General features: G+C 43.9%; 1 protein-coding gene across 9 annotated transcripts in view; it reads left to right on the top strand.

Annotated features, from left to right (window-relative positions):
• ralgapa1 (Ral GTPase activating protein catalytic subunit alpha 1) overlaps positions 1–18,750 on the top strand; it is a 101,588-nt gene that overhangs the window by 60,230 nt on the left and 22,608 nt on the right. The gene's annotated exons all lie outside the window — the stretch shown is intronic.

Genomic DNA, 18,750 nt, shown 5'->3' with positions numbered 1-18,750 from the left:
GTGCACGGCTCGCAGCACCACTTACTGCTCGCTAAAAACAGTAAACTGCAGACCGTTCAATGCTTTTGCTGTGAGAAAAGTTGCTAGATGTGTCACTAGTCGCTTTTCTGGAAAAAGTCACTAGAGGGGTCTGAAAACTCACTAAATATAGCTGTTTTGTCAACAGTGTCTCTCTCACATTCTATCGCTCCTCGTCCTCTCAGTGATGCCAGCAGCGCTGAAAGTACCAGTCCCATCCAAATGCAGTATAGTACCGTTTTAAATGTTGCTGTGCCTCTGCAAATTAGTAGCGGTATACCGAACAACCCTGTTCACTACTTATATCCACAGTTTCACAATCATATCTTTAATTTCTGCGCTGCTTTTGCAAAAACTGGATTAAGACAGAGAGCAAGTGCTCAGAACCGCATTTATTACGATGAAACAGATTAATTTTCTTGTTCTACAAAAGAACGATGGAGACTATCTGCTTAATTGGTGCAAAATAAAGCAGTTTACCCAATGAAACAGCTCTGTTATAAAAGTAAAGAGATTCTAAAATATCCCGTCTTTTATACTGTCTGTGAACAAATTATGGTCAGTTACTAAAAAAGTCTGGAGACTTTGCTTGTTCAGTTTAAGCTCTGAGAAAAATCCTGTCCTGTTGTGTGCTGCTGAAATCCTCTCACGTATTTGTGTGAATGAAATGTTTCTCTGATGCTCAGCTTAAGGAGCAAAAGTTGAGATTCAGGGTCCAGTGGGGGTCTGGTGCTGCGATAGAGCTGTTTTTGGTCCAACGTGTATTTTAACGGTACACAGGAAGGTGCGGTGCATGCCTTGTCTGTGTATTGCTGCGTTCTAACCAAGAGTGCAGGAGGAAAGGAGAAACGGACGAGTGCGTGTACAGTTCGCCTGATCTGATGTGATGGTAGCTCTGTTTGAAAAAGCCAGGAGTCAATATTTATTGACGAATCTCCTCTGTAGCTCAGTTTCTAAATGAGAGGCTTTGCACTGTGGTCTCACAGACAGACATGCTCACACGTACACCTCCACTCCCGTTTCCACATTTGCACGTACTGATAATTACACCCACAGTGTTCGAACACTTCTGAGGTGAAATAATGTATCCAATAAGTGCACCTAAAATTAGCTTTTTCAATGAAGGCGCATTCAAAGACACTGTGTTGTAAGGTGAGAATTTGCTCTAAACTGCAGTAATTTCATCTCTTAGCGACGCTGTCCGTGTGTCTTTCTCTCCATCTCCATGGCCGAGTTCGATTGCTTTGTGATAACTTTTTAAACTGTGTTGTTCAATTGTTTGAGTTCTGGGTAAAATCCAGGGGCAGCCCAACATACCCATGATTAAACCAACAAATGTTGTCCGCCAACTTTTGAGTGAAGGTTTTATTCATAGTTTATTTTCTTTACAGGGACAGATGCATTTTAATAACATTTAATAAGTCCAATCATTAATTCTTTACTTCCTAATCAATTCAAAATGCTATTTCTTTTTTTTTGGGGGGGGTTGTTACACACACAGACTGATTTATGTCAAGTATTTCTTTGTTTATTTTGACGATTATTGCTTACAGCTACTAAAAACCCTTAATACACTTTTTCAGAAAGTTAGAATAATACATAAGGCCAATAAAAACTGTTATTTAATATACAGAAATGTCAGTCTACTGACAAATATAACCACGTACTGTACTATATTCACTCAACACTTGGTCTGAGCTCTTTTTGCATGAATCACTGCATCATTGTGGTGTGGCATTCTGGTCGTTAGCCTGTGGCAATGCTGTGTTAAATGTTTTTAACGTCCTTTTTCTGAATACATAATGTATTAACTACTATCAGGATGGAATGACCATTTTACCCAGCATAACAAAAAGTGTTTCTGAGCAGGAGCACTAACTATAGCTTTAAGGAAGGCTGATTTGCTTTAACATCTTTTCTGCATTTTTAGTCCTGGTGTCTCTCTCTGTTGATTCTCTATGAAGTTTTGTTGGCTAATCAAGCGCGTAAAACCATGGTGATTAAACTGGGTATTGGTATTTTTAAACCGTGAGGGCAGGTGTGAAATCTTGTTGAAAAAAGGAAATCAGGATCTTGATTAAGCTTGTCAGAAAATGTGCTGACTTTAAGCCTGATAAAACACAACAGAGCAACATCACCAGATGACATGGCTCCTAAATGGTCACTGACTATGGACATTTCACACTGAACTTCCAGCAGGTTGGATTCTATCTCTGCACCTTGATTTGTCAATCAGATTTTTTTTTAAATAAAAGGACATTTGACTAAGGAGCAACAGCCCTGTCCTGTTTGTCCCTAGCCCAGGTTAGATGCTTCTGACCATGCCTCTGGTTCAGGAGTGGCTTGACACAATACTAGAGACAGTTGTAGCCTATGTCTCGGGTACTGTGTGGGGTGGCTCTTGAAACTCTTGAAAGTGCTGGATTTGGATTCTCCAATGGAGATGTAGTCTGTCCAGTTGTTTAGATGTGTTGTGGACCAGTTCAAATGAGTGTCCAGTGATGTGACGGGCCCGTTTCATTAGGATGTCGTGATCAGTGGTGTTGAAAGCTGAAGACAGATCAAGAAGGGGGAAGAGGGAGGATGAAGCAGCATCTTCTTAACCTGACCCTAGCCAAATGAATTTCGCTCCACCTAGCTCCACTCATCCATCTGGAACTGATCCATAGGAACGGCGTTTCATAAGGCTGGGCCTTGTCAAAAATCCTTGCATATGATTGGATAAGCCACTTGTCTGTCATCTTTATCGACGTGCTATTTCAACCACTCACACCGAAGCTAATCCGTGACGCTGATGAGAGCGATGCAGGAAAAAACAAAACTTGCCAAATCCAGTCGGGAGAAGGGCGAAAACATGGTTTCCACCAACAAAAGCCTTCAGAGCCGTTCTCTGATGTTCTTTTAATGAAACAATATTAGGTATATTGGACAACACGGAAGAAATAGCAGCATCAAAATTAACGCTTGCTTCCTCGATGCGAGCCTCCATTGTTGTCTAAATCAAAACAGTCTCACGGTCGCTTCTCCACTAAGTCACATCTATGAGACTCCAGCCCTGCGTCCTGATTGGCTGGTCAATAAAATTGGTTCAAGAAATCACTCTCTATGGGAGAGGTCCCAGATGGATGTGAGTGAAGCTAGGCGGAACGAAATTCATCTGGCTCGTCAGGTTAGCATCTTCTGCCATCATCGGGTGATTCTTTAACCTGACAACAGCCAGCTGCATGTATCGCTCCGCCTAGCTCCACTCACATACATCTGGGACACGGCTCATTGAAAATGATTTCCCCAACCAAATTTTTGGTCTGGCCAATCAGGACGCAGGGCGGGTGTTTCATGGATGTGACGTAGTGGAGAAGCCACCGTGAGATTCCAACAACAATGGCGGCTCGCATCGAGGAAGCAAGCGTTAGCATTGATGCTGCTATTTCTTCCGTGTTGTCCAATCTATCTGATATTGTTTCATTAAAAGAACATCAGAGAACGGCTCGGGCGGTCGGCCCGGGATCGACTCCGACCCGCGGCGCTTTGCCGCCTGTCTTCCCCCCTCTTCTTAGCTTCGGTGTGACCACTACAGTGTTTCCCGCAGGAATTTGCTTCTGCGAGGCGGACCGGCTCGCGGAGCGGGGGGGGTGACGACACATTTTCCGCGGTCGCCTCGCCAAGATAGCGCTGCGGGAAACCCTGCACTACAGCCGCAAACACATAAAAAAAAAAAAAAAAAAAAAAAAAGTTTTTTTTTTTTCGGCGTCGGTCTCATCAGCGTCACGGGTTAGCTTCGGTGTGACTGGTTGAAATAGCACGTCGATAAAGATGACAGACAAGTGGCTTATCCAATCATATGCAAGGAGTTTTGATAAGGCCCAGCCTTCAGTAAAGGCTATGCCTATGGCCGTGTCCCAGATGTATGTGAGTGGAGCTAGGCGGAGTGATACATGCAGCTGGCTGTTGTCAGGTTAGTGATTCTTGGCATTGACCCACGATGTTTCACTGCTCTGGGCACACCGGAACAGAGATTGGTACTTTTTAAATAGTTAACTGGTTTTAAGATAGTCTTGCAGCTTTGTCTTTTTCCAGAACCCTTGACAGGAAGGCGAGGTTGGCAGTGGGCTGATAATTGGTCAAAATGTCAAAGGTGTTTTTTTGTTGTTTTTTTTTTTTTAAACCAATGGCTATATTATGGCAGTTTTCAGTGTGGGTGGTAGAGAGCCAGCATAGAGGGACTGATTAATGATCATGGTGAAAAGAGGAGCTATGGGAGAGATGTTTGTCTTGACTAGAGCAGAGGGGAATGAGTCAAAAGCACATGTGGTCAGTTTCGACCTCTTGATGATGTCGAGAATCCCCTGCTGGGGTACAGGGAGAAAGGAATGGAGAGGCTGGAAGGTTCCAGAGTGTAGGTCGGCAGTCTGGTGGGGTGGATTGGAAGTGGAGCTCAGGGCAGAGTGGAATGTGTTGAGTTTTTTGGTGTGTGTGTGTGTGTGTGTGCAAAACAAGTCCAGAAATGTTTCAGGCTCAGCGGTAGTCATCTGTTGAGCGTGAGCTTGATGAGCTTCATGGTCTGAAGAGACGTCGAACTGTGGATAAAAGCTGCTTAGAGTTTTGGCGTTGACCTCATGCGTCTAACCCTCCTTGTGGAGAGAGGCTTCATGTCAGCTGGACAACTGTCTAGTCGGCCGTCTCGCTCATGATTATGTTGGATGTAACAAATTTCTGTGACAGAAACACTCTTCAGTTGGTCTTATGTAATATTCTAAGTTTGGGTTAATGTTTTAATTAATCAAAATTAAGACAAATGAACGTGAAAACTGATTCTGTTTGAAATTAATCCATGCTATATATAAGTTTCACTTTAATTACTGACATAAGCTAACGTTTCAATGGTATTCTAGTTTATTTAGATAAAGTAGAATACCATAAAAATAACTTTACGTACATGAAAGCTGAGTTGGTGATGCGACCTCCAAATATATTGTATATTATTTGAGAGGCAAAATTAAAAAAATGCATTTCATTAAATGGTTGTTAGACTCAAACACATTGGCCCGTAAAGATGAGCGGCACTGAAACATTTTTAACAAATGTTCACAATCCCAAGCAGAATGGAAAAATTTAAACCCTGATTCAAAAACTGTATTTGATGTGGATCTAATGGGCAAAGTCATAAGGACACTTGTTTCCGACTTCATCTGTTATCGGTATCACACTGATTTGTGTGATACCGATTTGTTCTTATCTTGCAAACTTTCCTATTTTTCTTCATTTCTTTTTCTCTTTTCATTTCTCCCCCCCCCCCCCCCCCCCCCCCCCCCCCCCCACATCTCCATGGTGATTTCCTCCTTGTTCTCCAGCTCACTTTGCTTTAAGTTGACAGTTTCCTTTCCCTTCGTTCCCTTTTCTCTCCTCTTCTGCTTTCCCCTAAATGAACCAACTGGAAAAATAGGATAGAATAGAAAAAAAAAAAAAAGTAAAAAAAAAATCTTCCTATCCTTAAAACAGGAAAGGTTTTCAACTCCTTTCTACCGTCTTTTGCATATTTATGACCTGTTTTATGTTTGCTTGCTGTTTGACTCTCTTTCACTGTGCAGACATCTGCACCTTAATGTCTTTTGTCTTAGATCGGTTTTACAGCCCATGTGTTTATGTGTGAGTGACGGTCTGCATGTGATGACAAACGTGTCTTGTATGCGTATTCCTGAGTGTTTGTGTGTGAGTCGGTGAGAGTCCCGGTGTGTATTGATCGGTGGTAAGCAGCAGGTCGATGTCTCTGACAGGCTGAATTACAGTAATCAGTCATTATTGACTCCCCATGTCTCTGCTACGCTCACTGCTCTCCTCTGTCACCACTTCTCTGCTTCTTTTTGTTTCTTTTTACCCCTCAACTCCCTCCAACTCTGTCTGCTTTTACGTCCCTTCTTATCCATGCCTACAGTTTTGTTTGTCCCTCTTCAATTCTCCCCTTGCAGGCCTCTACCAACTCCTCTTTGTTTACCTATGTGAATCGGGTTTTTGTCTGTATTTGACAATTTTCAAATATCTTTATTCTTCATTTTGCTCGGCCTCTTCCCTCTTCTATTCTTGTTTCTGCACAAGCTTACTCTTAAATAGAGGGAAACCTGTTATGATGTAAGTCATCTCAGCACAAATGTGTAGGAAATGCATTATTTCAGAAGTAACCAGACTGGACGGTTTTCAGCCTAATTCAGATATATAATTGTTTCTCTATGTCTACTGTATGGTCCCACAATAGACTCTAACTCTCCCTTGTTGTTCTGGTAATTTGTCTTAATAACTTTGTGAATCTGAACTGAACTTTTGCACACACCCCTCTGGGTTGACTGTTCAACTGCGAGAGCTCTTCATTTCAAATGCCTTTGTCAGACTTTACATTCAGTCTAAACAAACTCTCATTCTCAGTATTAGTGAGGTAGTTTAAAAAATAGTTTTCACAGCCTTGCTCGTCATTATTATGTTTGTTTGTGTAAAAGATGTTGTCTCCGGCAGCAGCTGTAAAATAGTCCTACCAAGACGAATGAATGAATCTGTCATTTAGTCAGGCATGAAACTATTACATGTTTAAATTGGTTAAATGTGGAAAAACAGCCTCAGTCATAAGATTCATTAGTTCATTACGAGGTGTTATGGAGATGTTTTGTAAAAAAATAAAAATGGGAGAAATTGTTCTGATGTCACATACTCCTACATTACCGCAAGTCCACTTCTGATTGGGTGATCCATCCCTCCTGACAACTACTCCCCCAGGAGCACTTTTTCTCAATCAATCCATCCATCCGTCTATCTTCCCAGCCTTCCTTCCATCCATCTCTCTTTATTCATTTATCAGTTCTTCTGAATAGTCACAGCTCCTTATTCTTCTGCCCACCCTATCATCTGGCTAGTCACCCATCCATATTTAAAGTTTTACCAAAATAGAAATGTGTATCATGTGGATTCAGAGTTACACTTGATATTTGGGCTTTACAAATTTGACAACACTTAAAAATTTGAATTCTGACTTGAGAAATGGGAATTGGTGCTGCTGTAATGTATTCCTCCCTACTAGGTCTCCATTTAGCAACAATTTTTTTTCTTTTTCATTCATGCCTTTCCTGTATCAGGAATAGAGTCAAGAATTAAATATATCCTGTAAGCTACATGCTCACTGTTTCCTTAATTTAATGTTTTTGTTGTCTTATCAAAAACTTGGGTTATTTGGATCTTATTGTGAGGAAATCAAGAACATTTTATGGGCATGAAGAGGTTAAAATTCAGCACACTACTACATAAGGACTGGGTTAGCCTATGTTTTCAGGTATATGTAGATTAAAATATATTGCTCTATGAGTGTCCCCTGGTTGGAAAATAATTAGAAGCTGAATTCATTAGAAAATATTCACTTTCATTATTCAGTATTGAAAAAAGCAGTTGTGCAATAGTGTGGGGACATTAGTATTATGGTGACATTACAGTGTAGTAACCTGGAACATTGGTTCTTTAGATACATCTTTAGATGGCCAAATTTATTTGTTCCAGAAGCGCATAAATTAGGTCACATACTGATGTTGGACAAGAAGGCTTGGCTCTCAGTCTCCGCTCTAATTCATCCCAAAGTTGTTCTATCGGGTTGAGGTCAGTCAAGGTCATCCACGCCACACTCTCTCATCCATGTCTTTATGGACCTTGCTTTGGGCTTTGGTACACATTCATGTTGGAAGAGGAAGGGGCCAGCTCCAAACTGTTCCCACAAAGTTGGGAGCATGGAGTTGTCCAAGATCTGTTGGTATGCTGAAGCATTCAGAGTCCCTTTCACTGGAACTAAGGCTACATTCACACTGCAGCCTGAAATGACCCAATTCTGATTTCTTTTTTTTGCCCATATGTGACCTGTATCTGATCTTTTTATGACAGTCTGAACAACACAGATTTTTTTCAAATGCGACCCAGGCCACTTGGATATGTGGTCCTGAATCCGATACGTATCTGATCTTTTCAAATGCGACCTGTGTCTGTACGGCCGGGTCGCATTTATCCAACCTCTACGTCACCGATACTCGACAAACGTCACTATTCTGCGTCCTGCTATGCATAAGCGGGAAGAAAGACGACACCCATAGCAGACTACAATGAGGAGAGCAGTCAATGGAGAGAAAGCTCCGGTTAGAAAATAAATTAATGACCGCAAAATGCGCGCCAGCATTATAATCCATATTTACTTCCGCAAACACTGAGGACGCTTGCTACGTGTGACGTCATCACGTCCTCGAGTGCGCATGCGGGACACTTAGGTTGAACGCATTCAGTTCACACAGGAGATCACATACAAGTCGCATATATTTGGAAATGTGAACGACCACACAAAAAAATCAGATTTCACCAAAAAATCGGGATTGAGCATTAAGACCTGCAGTGTGAACATAGCCTAAGAGTCTATGACCAGCTCTTGGTCATAGATACAGTCAGACAAGTACCGCTCTCCTGGCAACCGCCAAACCCAGACTCGTCCATCAGATTGCCAAATGGGGAAGCGTGATTCGTCACTCCAGAGAATCCGCCTCCAGTGGCCAGTGAGTCCAGTGGTGCCGTGCTTCACACCACTGTATCCAACGCTTTGGTGATGTATGACTTGGAAGCAGCTGCTCGGCAACGGAAACCCGTTCCATGCAGCTCTCCACTCCCTGTTCTTGAGCTAATCTTATGGCCACATCAAGTTCAGAGGTCTGTAGCGTTTGACTTTGCAGAATGTTGACGATCTCTGCACACTGTGCACCTCAGCATCCGTTGACCTCACATCAGTTTACGTGGGCTAACACTTTGTGACTGAGTTGCTGTCGTTCCCAATCGCTTCCACTTTGCTATAAAACCACTGGCGGCTGACTGTAGAATATTTAGGAGTGAGGAAATTTCAACACTGGACTTGTTGCACAGGTAGCATCCTATCACAGAACCCTGCTGAAGTTCACTGAGCTCCTGAGAGTGACCCGTTCTTTGATAATCCTTTTTTTTGGAAACAGTCTGCTTCCCTAGGTCCTTGATTTTTATACCACCGTGACCATGGAAGTGATTGAAACACCTGTTTTTGATTATTTGGATCAGTAATAAACTGTGTTTAGTTACAGAGAGAAATGTGTATAACCTGGAGTTGCTTTACAGAACTGATCATAGCTTTCATATTTTTTTTTTTTACTTTAAACAGAAACCTTTTAAAGAGTAATCCAGATCTGCCAAGATTATAATGAGCAGGTCAGAGCTTTACCGAATAATTAATAGGTTTTTGTTGCTATGCCATAAGCTGGTTGAATATGCTTATTATTATTATTAATTATAATTTGGTATTATAATTTAAATAATAAATCATTCAACTCAAAATTTCGCTATAACAAATATAGTTCAAATGGTGGTGATGTTAGCTATAAGCTTATAAGTATTTATACCACTAATGCATTAGTTAACTTTCTGTTATGAACTCATTTATGCTGGAATAAATGATCAGGTCGGACTGTTAACCGACCAGGTTTATCCAGCAAGCTGTGAGAACCCCAATGTAACTGCAATTAGAGTTTAAATCCTTATTCCTTATCACCATCCAATGATATTGTCTCTGTATTAATGTCAGATGTTAACTCCAAAGGAGGTTAGCTCTGATTTCTGAATACCCAGGCAACTGTGAATTGGACTGAACACAAAACAATGTCTATTCCGCAGTGGTTGGTTTTATTGAACCAAAAGCAATTCCCTGTTACAGTAATTCTCTGATTCAAACAACTTTGGAATTCTTACTCATTACTAAACTAAAACATGCAAAATATATATGTGGAAATAAAGAACAAAACAAAAATAAACAATGGATTAAAATGAGCGGTTAGCAGATCTTAACTTAACTCAAAGTTGTTTAACACCGCCCTCGAAACATCGGCATTTCACGTATCAGCATTGACAGACAGAACAGCTTCGGGAATCTCACTGGACGCTTTGATGTCTTACACAAAGCTAGTTCAGCTAAGCTACCTACAGTCCAGATACACGTGACCCTCCCAAGATGGCTGCTACGATGACGTATGAGGGGAGGTCCTAATAACGTAACCACGCTTACGCTGATGGGACAATGCCTCGTTTCGAGAAGGGGGGGGCTAACTAGGAGTTTAAAGCAAAGCCCGCGACTTGAGCTCGGACAAAGAAATTAAACTGATAAGGAGCGAAAAGAGAGAGAGGGGGGAAGCAGGGAAGAAGATGAAAAGAGATAAATCGGTAACCCACGGCGGGGTTCTTGATGGATCACAAATCAACAGCAAAATCAATTGTAAAATGCATGCACATACAAAGAAAATGTTCAGCAAAGTAATTCCAACTTCGTCGTGGAATAAAAGCATTAACCAACACCTACAAAGTTCTACCGCCTGCCCAGGCACTTCTAAACACCCTGTTGGTGAGACAGAAATGAAAGGGGAAAAAACCCCGTTACTTTGAGTTGCCTCGGGGCTGGTCCGGAACGCTCCGAGTGTGGCTTTCTGGACGCGCTTCGACGAGCGCAGTTGTCCACAGGCTGCAGCGGGACGGGGAAGAAGCTGCTTCGTTTCTTCCTCCGGGTTCAACAGTCGCTTTGTTGGCCAGACAAAAGCGGGGTCCTCTTCGATCAGTGGGAGATGCGGCGTCTCTCAGTCTTTTGATCAGAGGGAATTTAAAAGTACTTATTTAAGTCGACCTCCTGTTATAAAGCAGGGAATAACCGTTGCGTCGAAAAATCTCGGTCCAGCAAGCAATCGAACACGTGGCGTGGGAATCAGCTGTGCGTGTCTTCTCGGGTTGGCTAAAAGCCAGGGAAGAAGGAAGCTCATCGTGTGTGATCGGCTTTTATAGCCATCACTATAGCAACCTTATCTTGATCGGCGGCCATTTTGCCGTGTTGCGTGATGGGAGTTGGTGGCCATTTTGACCACATTGCATCATGGGTAACGTAGTCCGTTACCGCTTTCTGTCACGTCTGAACTGGCACAACATACCCCCCTTTAGCTTTGAAGAGTGGGATGCTGGTCACAGTCTTTAAAGCTACAACCAAGTCCATTCTGGCGTGACGAAAATCCGTTGTGCATGAGTGGAACAACCTAATAGTCTTTCTAGTAGTCCATTGGGATTCATGCAGTTCAGTTCATCATCCAAGAGGAGGAAAAACGAAGCATTCATTGTGCCTGGGTCAGTGACCTAGCCTGGGCAGGACTAAGCTATAGCTAGTCATTTCTATTGGCTAATAAGGCAACAATAAAGTAATAATAAAAAAAAAAAGAAATGCAAACTTCACAATCACCATTGTCAATACATTCATTGGTCATCAGGTTTGAACTTTGAACCAAAGAAAGGAGAGAGGGAAAAAGGGAAAGGAAAGAGACCGCGGTTCGTAGTCTAATCAGCTTATGACCTTCAAGGAGCTGGTGCTACGAACCTGGGAGCGACAAAGGTGAGGGCGTCAATCCTGGTTCGCAACTGTTTGATCTGCTTGTATGCTGCATACGCCATCGCGGTAGTGATGGCCCATCCAAATACAAGGAGAACCACAATAATGGTCATAATGTGAGTGTCGGTCGACTCTGTAGCTCTGGGGAAGCGAAGCAGAGGGACCGAGCTCAACTCTGATGGAGTGAGACTGAATTTAAACAGCTGGGTGCCTGCAAGTAAAAGCTGTCTTTCAATGCCGACATCAATGCTGAAATTGTATCCCTTAAAGACATCTATTATTTCAATCTCTGATAAATGGGTTGCTTGAGCATACCCAGTGGATGTCTTTGGTTTTGGTACACAAATCCAAATTAGGGACTAAATAAAGTTTGGGATCAGCATCATGATAGGCCAATATTGAGGGAGTTTGTAGGTGTACGTGGGTCTCACCTTGCCAAAAACCGACATTCAATACTGATTTAAGCCTATACACATTAGCTCTTTCAATGATGGGAAGGTTTAGCATAAATCCTATCTCCAAGTTGTCAGGATTTACAAATATCGGAATTGCACTACCTAGGCTGTACGCCAGGTGCGTTTGTGGTGGTTGCAGTGTTTCACTAGAGGCAGATTTGAGAACATTTTCAACCAAATCTACTGGTACCAGGTACGGAGGGATCCGTCCTTCAGCAAGGCTATTTATGGATGAACTAACCTCTCGAGTGAGGTCCTGCATTAAATCTCTAACAACCTGAGTATACATCATGTCATTCTTTACCACTTCTGTGAGCGTTTCCAAAGCAATGCATGGTGTTGTGGCTGAGTGTGAAATTATAGACGTGAAGTTATGTATGGACACTTGCTATATTAGTGCATGTTTAAAGTGTCCTGATTGAACATGCACTTGTCCTGTTTAATGCTATGCATTGTTCTCTTCGCTGGGGGCGGAGTTAGGCTCCGTTCCCTGTGAGGAGAGTTTAGTGGACGGTTTAGTTTGGTTCGCCTCAACCCATGTGTACTCTGGACTTTGCACGCTGGCTTCTAGGTTCTTTCGAGGCCACGCGAAAGTCGTTCGGAGACGGTCTTTTAAGTCAGTGACGCACTGGTGTGCAGTGTAGACGGTTGTCACACTGACGTCTTTGAGCTGGTAGATGAGATTCAGGGGAAGTGTCCTTTGTCTTCCTGTCATCATCTGGAAAAGTGTCACCCCTGTGGAGCATGGTGAGGTAGAGCGGACTAGCATTAGGACCAGGGGAAGCTTTGTATCCCGGTCCCTGTCATGGCTGCTGGCATGTTCCTTTGACATGCTGGCCACGGTGCAGTTCATTTGCTCCACCTGTCCGGATGACTGTGGGCGGTAGGGAATGTGGAATTTAACTTCCACGCCCAACATGTTGAAAAGCACGGTCATAATGTTTGACGTTCCTCTGTCCGAGTCGATGGACAGGGGAAGGCCCCACCGGCTGAAAACGTGATTTAGCAGCAGGGCTGCTGTGGTGACAGCGGTGTCATTCGGTGCCGGCAAACATTCGACCCATTCTGTGAAACTGCCTGTTATTGTCAAAAGATATTTGTTATCTCTTAACGATTCGGGGACTGGACCGATCCAGTCAGTCTGCAAATGTGACCACGGAAATATAACCCCCCTTTGCTGAAGCAGGGCTCGGTCTAGTGGCCGTGTGGGTTGTAACTGGCTGCAGGTTAAGCAGCCTCGTACATACTCCTGGGTGTCCTGGGCCGCTGAAGGCCGGGACATCACCTGTTGGGGAGTTTTCAGATTAGCTTTGCAGCTTCTGTGTTCTCCTACTGGTGAGTCATGGACGTGTGTCAGTGTGATCCCAAGTTCGTTTGAATCTTTGGGCTGAATGGGCTGAAACTCATAAAACAGCTCCTTAAGTGCTGTTTCCTCCGTTTCAGTGGTCAGTGCATCAGCTTTTTCCAGCCGTTGCATGATTTCTGTTTCAAAGCCAGGGCAGGGCTCAGTGGGTGAGTCCCGGTTCTCTGGTTGATTCGGTGCTGGTTCTGTTGGGTCGGTTGCTGTCGCATACCCCAACAGATTTCCTTCAGCTTCAAGCGTTGCACCACAAATGGATCCAGCAGGCCGAGCTTCATGTCGCCTGATTTGGATCATGCTGGAAGGAAAGGTAAACACGGTGTCTGGAGAGTCCTGTCTGCCAGTCAAGAATAAGGGCAGGTCTCCGATGACGGGAATGCTCAACTCAAGGTCGTGGAAAGAGCTTTCGATGAGCACCCCAAGAGGTTTCTTCGCCACCACTTGGATCGGCATGCGAGTTGGATTCTCCACTAAAAGGTAAGCTGAGCGGTTGTTCAGCTCAAGCAGGGGTGTGTCAGAGGATTTGGAAATCGGCTCTGTGGAAGGCAGAAATGGTGCTAAAAGTTCTTTGGGCTCCTCAGAGCATGTCACCTGGTTGATAGGGACGGACAGTCCACTTCCAGAAGTGAGGGGCTTGGGAGTCCCCACTTGGGCCCAAAGATGACCATGATAGCAGTCAATGAGTGGGGCTAACCTGTTCAACAGGTCCTGACCCACAAGAAAAGGTTCTGTGTCCAAAGTACATATGTAGATGGGGTGCACCAGGGTCATGTCACGGAAAGTGATGTCTAACCACGCCCGTTTGGTGATGCATGACTGATCCTGAGTGTAGCTGGTGATGCCCACGTCACAGGTCTCCACCTGGAACGGTTTCCCAAGAGACACCATAGCTCTGGTCACCTCATCAAACAAATCTGAGCACATTAGACTGATCTCGGAACCCGTGTCTAAAAGAGCATTTGCAGTTACACATCCTCCGATAACTGTCGAGCAGTATAAGCGGTGTGCATTTTCATGATGGTTTAGCTCACCTAGAAACCTTAGAAAAGGGGCTTTCTGATCACCTGCTGATGGGATCTTAGAAGGTTGTTGGTGATTTTTCGGTTGGTCCCCCCCCTTAATCAGATAAACTCTGTTAGAAGGGGAAGCCTGTTCCACGCCTAGTCATGCTGGCTGGGGTTTTGGGCCTGGCTTACCTGGAGGGTCGACAGGATTGGATGATGGCTGGGACGGCTGCGGCGCGATCTGACGCACTGTTTCGGCTAGCAACCTGCGAAAAGTCTCCTCTATCTCCTTTCTCATTGACTCCTCCATGCGCAGGTTCCAGCCTTTGTTGTCATGTGTGCTTTTCGACCTTTCTGGCCAGTCAGTTTGCTTACCGTCTCGGGCTGGATCCGGCCTGTGCCATTTTTGAAACCTCTCACCTTCCATGCTGCCATGCTGACCTCTCCTATCCTGGGAAGCTTTCTTCTGCTGCGGCTCAAAACCATGTTGCTTCTTAGGACCAAATCTAGTTTTAGGTTTGAAGGGAGGCATCTCATGTCCCTCCAGACCTAAACTCTTTTCTGGTTCGGCTTGAATCTGCAGAACCTTTTTATCACTATCGGCTCCTTTGTTGGGCCGGACACGTGTTTCCCATGCCACCTGCGCGTATTTCCTGATTTCCTGCATGGTAAGTTTCTTGGTTCTACAATGCATGGTAACCTCATAACGCACGCTTTCATGAAGATTATGGAGGAACAAAGATTTGAAAGTGTGGTCTTCCTCCAAGCCGGGAGCATTTCGTCCCTGAAAGTAAGCAGCCCGCAAGCGACGGTAGTACTCTTTTGGTGCTTCAGTTCTCTTTTGCTGAATTGCAAAAGCTCCAAGAGTGGCCGAAGCTGGGTCTGTAAACGCCGAATATTCTTCTCTTAAAGCCTGACAAAGAGCTGAATAACGGTCACGTGTAGCTGGAGGGAGGCTTTCTATGAAAACATGGACACTTCTGGACGTGGTTTTCCAGATAAGCTTCAACTTTTCTCGAGCTGAGGGGCTATATAAGTCTAGCAGACAGCGCTCTACCTCTCTGAGATAATCATCAATGGTGGATTCTGTATTGCTAGGATCAAAACGCTCTATGTCTCGGGCCAGGGACTCAAGTTGACGCATCCGCAGTCCCTGTTCAGGGATCGGAGCTGGTCCATCTGAGTCCTCTCCTGACGACTCCTGCCTGCGGTGACCACGATAGGAGGGAGGCTCCAGTTCTGACCACCTACCTGGCATCGGCGGCCGTTCGTGGGACGCAGGGGGACCCCCCCTGTCATGAACTCTTGTCTGTGGACGCAGTTCAGAGGAGTGGGGTTCACCTGTGTCCCAGGAACGGTGCTCTCGTCGCCCTGGTGGGGGGAAAAGATCACAGCGGACCGTGTCAGGGGTCAGGTGGGAAGCAGGTGTTTTCCCATGATTTACATCATGTGGATCAGTCCTGATTGCCACCCTAAGTTGTTTAGGCATTTCTTTCCGTATCACACTGCTATATCTGTCCTGACCTTCGCTTACCCTTCGCTCAGAAGGTGTCTGGGGGCCCAGTTCATCCAATGTCCTCCAGGTGTGATCTCCATGTTTTCCTTTGGAGTTCTCACACTCAGATCCTTCTGTCTGCAAGCTAATGCGATCCTCCTCTCGCTCCTCTGTGGGATGACAGCTGCCCTGAACACTTCTCTGTTCTAGCTCCCTAACTCTTTCCTCAGCTGCGATCCGTATCTCAACCTCTCTGTTACGCAGATCGGTCTCTAGCGTTAACCTTCGATGGTATAACGCAGTTAATTCACCCAAAACATCTGCTACCAATCTATGTTTAGGTTTGCTCTGGACCTCCTCCACCAATTCCTGAATTCTCCTCTCACAGTCCTTTATGTTAAACTGATTCAGACGGGTTTGTTCGTCCGGTGTCATTTTAAGCAGTGAGCTAATGACATCCTGGGCCTCCATTCCAATGGAATGGTTTGGACCTTCAGCTCCTTTGACTGAAGAACCGCTACTATCCATTCTTTGTCAGCTATGGATAACAACACAACAGGTAACAACCTGTAGTTTAGCTCAGCGCTAAACAACAGACAACAAATAACAACGCTGTATTCTAGCTTAGCACTAGGTAACAACGCATACACTTTAATTTAGCTCAGCGCTAAACAACAACTGCTAACAACAACTGTTAAGTGGCTTCACTTTAACTGTTAACAGCAAACACGCACTATGACTGGCACTTTAACTGCAGTAAGTGGGTTCAAATACGTGCGTTTAATTAGGCTGCGCAGGGGAGAATCAACCCTGCGACTTACAACTCCTTAGTTTTAGGAACGGTTAATATGCTTGTTTAACTTTGAGAAAATTAACTTTGAGTGACATGGGCCACTAACCTTTCGGCCAGTGATTAAATGATAAAGCTGTGGCTTTGTTTGTGATGTAAGTTATTTCAGAACAGGTGCTCTACACATGTGTGGAAAATAGCAGTGTCTTGGAGCTTCAGAGGTGGCAAAGAATGACAGTTAAAAACCGCTAAATTGCAACCTTAGTTTCAAAATCACAGCTCAATTTTGACCACTTATGATGAGCAGAAGGGGGATAAGGGAGGAAAGAAAAAAAAAATATGAATAAAATAAAATTAAAAAGACAAAGGGGCGTAACCGTAAGGTAAGTTTAAAGAAACTGACTTTCAAAACTGTCCCTCCGGGACACTGAGCGATCTAAGCTGTCTTTAAAACCGTGACTGCAACTACCTATCCTGGCCACCAGATGGAGGCAAGGTCTCTCTTTTCAAAGCAGAACACGACACAGACTCTGATTGACAAGTAGCAGACGCTGGCTGCTGTATATTTCAATCTAGCTGACTTCCAGTCCAGAAATCAATATTCAAACCTCAGGTTAACAACCTCAAACCACCACAAACACGTATATATTTAGTAATGATACCTCCTTAATCAATTATGACTGAATAGTCCTTTTGGCAAGGTGAGCAGTCAAAATGCTGGAATATGGATTGTGTTCATTCAATTCATAAGTTGCTGGTTATTCGATTTAGTCTAAAGGAACGCCAATAAGTAGACTCCAGCCCACACCGGGAAAAGCCAATTTATGCTATGCCATAAGCTGGTTGAATATGCTTATTATTATTATTAATTATAATTTGGTATTATAATTTAAATAATAAATCATTCAACTCAAAATTTCGCTATAACAAATATAGTTCAAATGGTGGTGATGTTAGCTATAAGCTTATAAGTATTTATACCACTAATGCATTAGTTAACTTTCTGTTATGAACTCATTTATGCTGGAATAAATGATCAGGTCGGACTGTTAACCGACCAGGTTTATCCAGCAAGCTGTGAGAACCCCAATGTAACTGCAATTAGAGTTTAAATCCTTATTCCTTATCACCATCCAATGATATTGTCTCTGTATTAATGTCAGATGTTAACTCCAAAGGAGGTTAGCTCTGATTTCTGAATACCCAGGCAACTGTGAATTGGACTGAACACAAAACAATGTCTATTCCGCAGTGGTTGGTTTTATTGAACCAAAAGCAATTCCCTGTTACAGTAATTCTCTGATTCAAACAACTTTGGAATTCTTACTCATTACTAAACTAAAACATGCAAAATATATATGTGGAAATAAAGAACAAAACAAAAATAAACAATGGATTAAAATGAGCGGTTAGCAGATCTTAACTTAACTCAAAGTTGTTTAACACCGCCCTCGAAACATCGGCATTTCACGTATCAGCATTGACAGACAGAACAGCTTCGGGAATCTCACTGGACGCTTTGATGTCTTACACAAAGCTAGTTCAGCTAAGCTACCTACAGTCCAGATACACGTGACCCTCCCAAGATGGCTGCTACGATGACGTATGAGGGGAGGTCCTAATAACGTAACCACGCTTACGCTGATGGGACAATGCCTCGTTTCGAGAAGGGGGGGGCTAACTAGGAGTTTAAAGCAAAGCCCGCGACTTGAGCTCGGACAAAGAAATTAAACTGATAAGGAGCGAAAAGAGAGAGAGGGGGGGAAGCAGGGAAGAAGATGAAAAGAGATAAATCGGTAACCCACGGCGGGGTTCTTGATGGATCACAAATCAACAGCAAAATCAATTGTAAAATGCATGCACATACAAAGAAAATGTTCAGCAAAGTAATTCCAACTTCGTCGTGGAATAAAAGCATTAACCAACACCTACAAAGTTCTACCGCCTGCCCAGGCACTTCTAAACACCCTGTTGGTGAGACAGAAATGAAAGGGGAAAAAACCCCGTTACTTTGAGTTGCCTCGGGGCTGGTCCGGAACGCTCCGAGTGTGGCTTTCTGGACGCGCTTCGACGAGCGCAGTTGTCCACAGGCTGCAGCGGGACGGGGAAGAAGCTGCTTCGTTTCTTCCTCCGGGTTCAACAGTCGCTTTGTTGGCCAGACAAAAGCGGGGTCCTCTTCGAT

This window comes from Fundulus heteroclitus, chromosome 19 (assembly GCF_011125445.2).
Source record: "Fundulus heteroclitus isolate FHET01 chromosome 19, MU-UCD_Fhet_4.1, whole genome shotgun sequence".
Classification (NCBI taxonomy): Eukaryota; Metazoa; Chordata; class Actinopteri; order Cyprinodontiformes; family Fundulidae; genus Fundulus; species Fundulus heteroclitus.
Note: the sequence above shows the minus strand (reverse complement) of the source record. Positions and strands in the feature narration are given on the sequence as shown.